We start from the raw sequence: 8,736 nt of genomic DNA, 5'->3' as shown, positions 1-8,736 counted from the left end.
TTTAATTTTTTAATAAAGAAAACTATTTTACAATAGTTTTAAAATGACTGCTTGGATTGTTATCAAAAAGCTTTCCTAAAGCTTGCCTACAAATACCCCTGGATGCACAGTAGGCTGCAGACTTTGTGTATACCGATTTCTGGTGGCAATTGTACAGATTCATATGTATATAGACATACATCAACATTTGTATATACCGAGCAAAAAAAAAATATTTCAAACGAGCTTTTTTGTCAGAGCTTTTTAATAAAATGTTTAAAACCAAGCATGCAATTACGCATAAATATTTTTACTTTATAAATTAAGAAAATACTGTGTTGTACTGTTAATATTTTAATCAAAGTTTTTTAAAAGCTCTTTATGTAAAATTTTAGATAATTTTGGAGCATTAGAAGATTCTAACTAATCGTTTTTCCCTAGACTTGTATATTAATATAACAAAGTCAAACAACGCTTTAGGTGTACAGCGCTAAAGCTTTAAGCTTTTAGCGTAGGCTTTCGAGTAGATAATAAATTTTATTTTTATGTGTAATTGGAGTCTGCGCCAAGTTTTTTAACAAAGTAGTTAAATTAGGATTATGTTTTATAAAAAGACTAAATAAAACGCCCTTGAAGCTTTTGTAACAAGCTTTCGTATATTATTTATTTCATAAGCCTAGCTTGCAATAATTTTTAGGCTTATAAAATGCTATCAAGAAACCTTATAATAACTTGTATGACTTATAAAAGTTCCAATGAAGGAGTTGAAGTAGCTTTTAGCGAGCTTTAATTTTTTTCTACTGACCGTTTTCGATATTTTTAAGTGAAGTTTTTCTATGATGACATTATATATAAAAGTTCTAAAGACGATAGCGTGCTTGTCAAAGCTTTTAGCGAGTTTTATCATAAAACATAATTCCGCCACTGAGATTTCTGAGTGGTGCGAGCTTTCATGAGTTTTCGTGAGATTTTTATACAATGGTTTCCACCACAAGAACAAAAAGAGATTGAGCTTTTAAATTCTGTTTTTATAAATTAAAATGAGGACAAATAGTAGTGGAAGCTTGCGTGAGCTTTTGACAAAATGTTGATAATTATTAGAAATGTTTTTCGCTTATAATCCACCGACCATCTACAAAGCCGAAATATAAATAAATATACGTTTCCTGGTAAACTGAATGGTTTCGACACTCAGCAACATAAATAAAAATTATACTAATTATAACATCCCCGAGGGATGGAAAGAAGCTTTTTAACCGGATAAATTTCTGACAACTGACACAATTATTTCATTCAAAAGGAACTAATTTCAACACTCGCTTTTGTAAGCCAAATTATGCTAAATTTTAACATTTCTCAAGTAAATACTTAATATTAACATCCCTGAAATCTATACTGTGCATTATTGTCTACTGTGTTTATGCAGATTTCTTCACTACAACTCTCAATTGAAATGTCAGCTATCTGCCGTACTGTCATTGACTCTAAGCTGCCGCTATCACTGTTAGCAGACAGCTGGCTGCTGACTACCGCTCTGGTAAAAAGTAAGCGTTCAACACCCAGGGCGCACCCAGGCGACATGTGTCTCAAGTGCTACAGCAATCACGTCTCTGTCACTTGGCAGAAGTGTTCGCAATCGATGGAATTCCATATACATATGTATTTACGACAATACATTTTCGTTTTTTCATTTTCATGTGAGAAAGTAGTCATAATAAAAATGACAAATGCGCCACTGAGCTAATCGCTATTGAAAGCCATATTTGCACCCACTCTGTCGTGCTTCAGCTGGCTGTCGGTGTCTTCAAAATGCAAATTAATTGCTGACAAACTTTTTTGCCTTTTCCAAGAGTCACCGTAGTCTAGTCGCCTTGCCAGCGCCCTAGCGGGCTAGCTGCCTGTGCGCTTTCTGCTGCACACACGCGCCACACAAACCCTCGTACTCATATATAGATATGTGATAGTAAATTATGCCAACACACTCATATATCGTACGGTAAACATTGACTGTCTGAGCATTCGCATATTTCAGGCGCCCAAGTAGCGCTGTATCGGCGTCTTGTCTTCATACATGGCGTATGAGTATTTAGCATTTTCTACATATAATATCTATATGTATATGAGAACATATAGGGATATAAATAAAACTCTGTTTACATAAGCGCTGGTTTTGGTAAACAAAGCGATATGCAGGTATCTTCACAGTACATATTTTTGACAGTTTAGAAAAAAGTAGTTGTCGGCGTGGCACTCGCGCGGAGCTTTTACATATTGCCACGTTGAGTAAATAAATTAAGTTTTGAGAAAAGAAAACAACGTAAACTACAAAACTAAAACAATATGAAACTGTAAAGATGGCTAAACAAAAGTGAAAAAATATTTCTGAAAGCTTTCATCAATGTAAAAGCGCACTAAAGCTTAAATTAAAATAAGGTATTTCGAAATTTTCAATTCTGCTCAAAAGCAATTGCTGGTATCTAAAAATACTGCTCAATACTCCATAATTTAAAAAAAATATTACGATAATTTTGGCCTTCTTAAAAAGATATGATATTTACCACAAAAGGTACTTGTCACAGCTAAACTTTGGTTCAGTTAATAGAATTTTGGTTTGTGTCTCGACTAAATTCAAGTCGGACACCATAAAAATAAAAAAAATTTTAAAAGTTTAATTAAATTAGAATTAAAAATCTCTTAGAATCCGCTCCCGTTAGAATCCTTTTTAACAACGTGAGGTTCAAATTATACAAAAATGCCTAAATTTCGGCTTCCGAGTTAGCTAGTTGCTAGAGCTCTACTTAAAATGTATGAATGTTTCGCAGAAACATAATGTCAAAAGTTTAGGTAATGATACATAAAGATTTTTTTAACCATTCAACATTTTTCTGTTTCGAAACTGTATGATTCGAAATAATTTAAGTATTTATATTCGGTGCTTCCGTGGGCATATTCCTATTCCGTGACTTCAATATTTCAGAACCTGACAATATTAGAGAATATTAATGAAGGGAATAAATTTAATATTTTGAATGGATTTAATTTTTTCGTCAGTTTAAAAAATATTCATGCTTTTCAATATAATCTTTACTACCATAGAGACCAAAAAAGTGACGAAAATAAGCTTCTAATTTGCATCTATTAATTGTTAGCAAGATTGAAAATTTACGTTTTATACTAAAGCTTTTAAAGAAATTTATTGTAGATGTGTATAAGAGACAGATTTAATGTTTATTTATCAGTAATATTTTTTATATTTTTTAACGTTTATAACATTTATTTTCTGAAGATTTTAAGCATATTGCTTTTATGCTTAAAAAATTTTTAAAATTTATTTTTTCATTTGTGAAGAATAAAAAGCATTAATTTCAAATATTTATGATATATTTTCTCAAAGTTTCATAAAACAAATCATAAAGATAAGTAAAACAAAAATGGTTTGGAATGACTTGCAAAGAAAAGCCTTTAAAAGACACACAATGCCTTCAACATTAATTTAAGCAAAATGTATGTCTTTTGTTTTGTAAAAAAGAGTCTAGAACATGCCATGTAAGCACACACAAAAAGCTGACAGAGAAAGGAAGACCCTGAAAAACAATAAAATTAATGATACATAAAACAATAGTTTGTAAAAAGCAAGAACAGCAATCATCAAAGATTCTAAATATGTGAGTTCACTACATTCCATACATGCATACACACCTATTTACATATACATACATATTTACATGCGAATGGCACTTCCGCCTATCTGGCGCTAATGGAAAATAAAAGCACTTCAGCTCATTAGAAACAATAAACGCAAACAAACAAGGCAGTTCAGATGGATATGATAAATGTGAAGTGAGGACAAGAGACTGTAGAGGGACACTTGTATACACATACATATGTATTTACTGGAACTAAAGCATATTTTTAAGAAGCTAACGTGAGATTTTTAACTCATGGGCTTCCTGCTGGCAGATCTGATCCTAGCCTTTGAAGCGAGACCAAGATATTTATCTGATGATCTCTTAATTGAAATAGTAGTATAATGGTTGGCTCTTTAACTGCACTGGGTACGCTTCAGAACTATGTTACTTGAGTTCTTTATGACCTCACTACCAGAAGAGGCACGAACATATTCTGATGTATAAAAAGCCAGAACGATTCGTAGTTATTTTAGCCATTTCACGAAGTACCCCACTGAAGTTCAGCAACAGACTTGCCCCTACGACATAATGGAGAGTCACACGGAATAAACAAGAGGCAATATTTATGTAGTTAAATGTGCATATAATACCGTTATAGCCGCTTAAGTAAGTCGAAATGTGGAAAGTAATTAGTGCAGAAGTGGTAGTAGTAGCTTAGTAGGCTGTCAAGAAATGGGTGGAGCGGAAGTAGCCAAGCAACGGAGGAGTTTGATTGTGAGTAGGCAGGGCTTTGATTTACAATAAATAGTCTGTTTGTGTAAAAAAAAAAAAAAATTACATACTAACATGTGTATTTGTGTATATGGCTGTCACTCAATGCATGAACCTGTGGCTATGTGTTTGACAGCTATTTACTATGTTAAGGCGCAGGGATGCTGTTAACTTCAGAAAAAATAACTTAAGTAGTCAAGGGCGGTCAAATCAAAAAAATAATGTTAAAATTGTACAACGTTTTGAGTTTTACCAAAAAACACTTTGAGTAACGTTATAAATTTATACAGCACTTAATTTTTTTTTTTTTTTTTTTGCATTTTCTATTATAATATATGTATACATTTCAATAAAGTTACTATTAGAGTTCGCTAGTATTGAAATAACTACAAAAACCTCATTAAAAGTATAAATCAGTTCATATTTCAAACGGATTTAGTGCTTATAATTTTTACGGTAGATGGCGCTGTCTATTACTTCTTCTGAAAATCAAATTTTCTGGCAAAAGTGTGCCATTGATACATTCTAACTACCACACTATATATAAATCGTCTGTTAGGGTGGACACTTTCAGTCTATCCGCATGAGGAATGTCAGAATTGCCGAATTCGAAAAAAAATGTACACCCTAGGTGACGCTGCTGTGTAGTTTTTTATGAACACCGTACTTACTATTGCATAAGCTTAAAATTTGGAAAATTTAACCACATGTCAACTATATGACTGCAAATTTTTGCTATTAAGGTGAAGCTGACGTGAAGATATCAACTGAAAAGCCAAGAAAGAAGAAGGGCCAAGTGTATTTTTCACAATGGTATACCAAGTGATGTTGATGGCATATTAGCATCAAAGTTGAATAAAGTTATTGAGTATATATTTCAATATTTATAACTTTTCTCTACAATACCACAAAAGTAAGTTTGTACTATTTGAGAGCGATAACTTTCCAAACTACAATTTCATATATTTCTCGCATTTTTTGCATCCCTTTTTCGAGGTACTTCCTCCTCACCCTCAGTGCCATATTCTTGTTATGCTCACTTGATAATTACTCAAACAACGACACTTCAGTTTTGCTGTCAGACGCTTGTCTGTTTCTGGCATTTTTGCTACCAACTTATCACTTGAGGCAACTGCTCATTTATCTAATCACAAACACATATTAACGACTAACTCGTACGAGGTCAATGTGTTGGCAGTTGCAATGCTCTCAGCGCTAATTGTGCGAGTGACAGTGTAGTTGACAGGCATCAAAGCGAAAGCTTGTTATCCGGCTGATCCTTGCTGAGTGTATGTGGTTTGGAGAAAAACATCATATTAAACACTCGAACGCTTCTATGATACATTACTTCGAAGTTTTCCAACATCTCTTCAGCATAAATTATACTATTTTTTTTTTTTTTTTTTTTTTGTTTTTTTTGTTTATTGTAATAAGCCGATAAGGATTAGTGAGACGAGTAGGCAACTTGTTTGACTGGTCATTTTAACTATTAGGATTAGGAGAAAGGAGGTAGAAAGCATGCTTGAATAATTAGTTAATATGATGAAACTTGGTAAGCTAAAGACAAGTTTATATTAAAAATAAATGAAGAGTATTTATTTTTAGTCTGAGCTCCTAAAGGTAGGCAACAATTGGAACAAGAGTAATAATATGAAAGATCCTAAAATACCATCTGTTACAGCTTGCTCTATACATATATAGCCAATTAGTCAAACACGCCACTTATTTTTCATATATGCCACTAATAAACTTTCACATAAGCTGAACTGCCAAATGTAGGCAACATCTTTTTGAAGTAAAATAACTAAACAGCACCCACTAGGCTATCTTCAAAATTTCAAATTTCTCTAGAATAACGTCATTTCTTGTTTATTCAAGCATATATATCTTCCTTTGAGGCTGAGGTCCTAAAGGTAGGCAACAAATCGAACAAGCATACTAATTTGAAAGATTCTAAAAGACTATCTGTTACAACTTTCTTGGATTATAGCCAACAAACCAAACAAGCCACTTATTATTCCTACATGCAGCCGATAAATTTACACATAACCTGCACTCCCAAATGTAGGCAACAAATTTTGTAAATTTTCAAACCTATTTTTATAGAAAATAAAAGACAGCAACAAAGTGCATACACGTGCATATCCAAAAACTGCTGTCTACTTTACTTCCTGCACCCCTAAAAGTATGCAAAACTTTGCTAAACGTTTATCTTCGCATATTTTTGCATACCTTAAAGTACGAAAGCCGCCACAATGCTCCCCATACAAATCGCCCACCAAACAATGAAGCAGTCAAAATTGTTGACAAGATAGAAACAACAAAAAAAGCAAGAGTAGCGCATATTCAAATGCATTGACAACAATTGCAACCAAAAAGCGAGAGCAAACGAAATACACTTAAAAATATAAAACAACAATACCGAGGGATAAGCAAACACAAAATACTGACAAGGAAGTAGCAACATAACTACAACAATGCCAGCAACAATAACTTGAGCGCCTACCACACACACAGCGACAGGACAAAGTCAACTAGAGAAGGCAGCACTTGAAAAACCACAAATGACTATTAGCAGAAGCACTTAAAATGCAAGCAGACATACACACACACCAACTAAAACAACAAGAAAAAACAGTTACTATTTACAAAGAAACAGCGAAGAGGGAACAGTAATAGTACAAAGAACAAACTGGCGAGTGTGTCGAAGACAAGGCAAAAGCTCAGTCGTGTGTGGCTGTGAGCAGCTGAAGCAAGAAGCGAGGGCGAGTGCAAGTAGAACTCAAGCTATGTTTGAGTATATACAATAACAACAATTCTGAGAAAAACGACACACCCCAAACAATGGCAATGACAAGGACAATTCAATTGCAATTTCAATGACTGTATCAGCAGACGCAAACAGAAAGTAGCGACCAAACGGGAAGAGATCGTGCGAAAATAACTTTGTAGGTGGCGCAAAGTCAGTCGTTGTGCGAAATCGGAACGGAAGTATCTCTACAGGTTTGCCATACCATTACCAGGTGATGTGAAGAATCGATAGTGTGTTTTCCATACAATGGTATACTTAGCGCAAAACCTTTGTTTTATACCACGGATGGAACCTCTGAATCTTTTTAGACGTCTATTTAGAAAATATATTGAACTGAAATTCCTCGGTAACACCTCTAAAATAAGTTCTAACACTTTTAAGAACTGTAAGGATATAACGAAAGAAAGGCTTTGTTCCAAAACTCAAAGCATATGGAAATTTATATTCCTGTGGCCGCTGATTTCTCAAATGTCGATATTTCTCAGACTTCAATGGTAAGGACTTAACTTCTCTAAAGGAGTTTTAGAGAATATGTCCTACCGACCCAGCGGGAAATTTGAACTTAAGAATGAATCTGAAGTTGGTTTTCTTTGGACTTAAAGCATAAATATAAGAAAAATCTGTAATTTAAGACATGATTTTCACAAGCCTAGTCAACATACTTTAATTTGAAAACAATTTCCTGCAGGCAAGCTATGGTTGCCAGTAAAAACGCACAATGTTTACTATCTATCTTATACGCTCGCATAACTCGGCATTTTCGCTTTTTCACTCGCAGTCGGTCACGTACAAATGCATTTATCCCAACACACGCACACACAAACATGCACTTATATAAACATTTCAAGTATTTGTATATTAGAAAGTTAATGGTATATGAAATACATTTGGTCTACAAGTGGAAAGGCATGTGAATCTTGGCGTTTGCGGTTAAGCTAAACAGTCAAAAGTGCAGTTTTAAAACAACACAGCAACAACAACAATAAAGACAAGAGCGACAGAGTACAATGCACTTAAGTGCATATTCTTCCGTGTTATTATAAGACGCATTTCATTTCAATGTGGGAGTATTTGTATCTGTGTGTGTGTGGGTGTAAGCCTTGTGGCACAATTGAGCTTTTGAATTATTTACAAAATGTTAGATTCATCTCTTGTGTTTATTGTAGAAAATGCACAATTGAATTGGCAAAGAATGCATATATAATATATGAAAAGCAATTGACATTGTGGCGTGTTCTTCGAGAGATTTTTAAGTATGATTTTGTTAGTGGAATGGAAAAGTGCATGATGAACTTTTGCAAATATTTTTGTATATTAAATTGCACTTTTATTGAAATGCACATAATGGACACTCGAAGTGGTGAAATTCTTATATGAAAGTAAAAATGATGTCGAGTTGAAGATTGAAGAAATGTTATTTCGAAACTAGTTTACTTATTTCCTAAATGCATTAAAATTAATTCGAAAATGTAAATGAATACCTTTTAATATTTTTGTTTGCAAAATTAATTATTATCATTAATTTAATATTAAATTTAATTTTAA

At 33.4% G+C, this 8,736-nt stretch overlaps 1 protein-coding gene across 1 annotated transcript in view; it reads left to right on the top strand.

Annotated features, from left to right (window-relative positions):
- Positions 1 to 8,736, top strand: part of LOC108973880 (voltage-dependent T-type calcium channel subunit alpha-1G-like) — a gene marked incomplete at its 3' end in the record, with an annotated part of 170,942 nt that overhangs the window by 111,833 nt on the left and 50,373 nt on the right. The window lies entirely within an intron of this gene.

Source organism: Bactrocera latifrons, unplaced genomic scaffold (assembly GCF_001853355.1).
Source record: "Bactrocera latifrons isolate USDA-ARS-PBARC rearing strain unplaced genomic scaffold, ASM185335v1 scaffold_51, whole genome shotgun sequence".
Classification (NCBI taxonomy): Eukaryota; Metazoa; Arthropoda; class Insecta; order Diptera; family Tephritidae; genus Bactrocera; species Bactrocera latifrons.
This window is presented reverse-complemented; position numbering and strand designations above follow the sequence as displayed.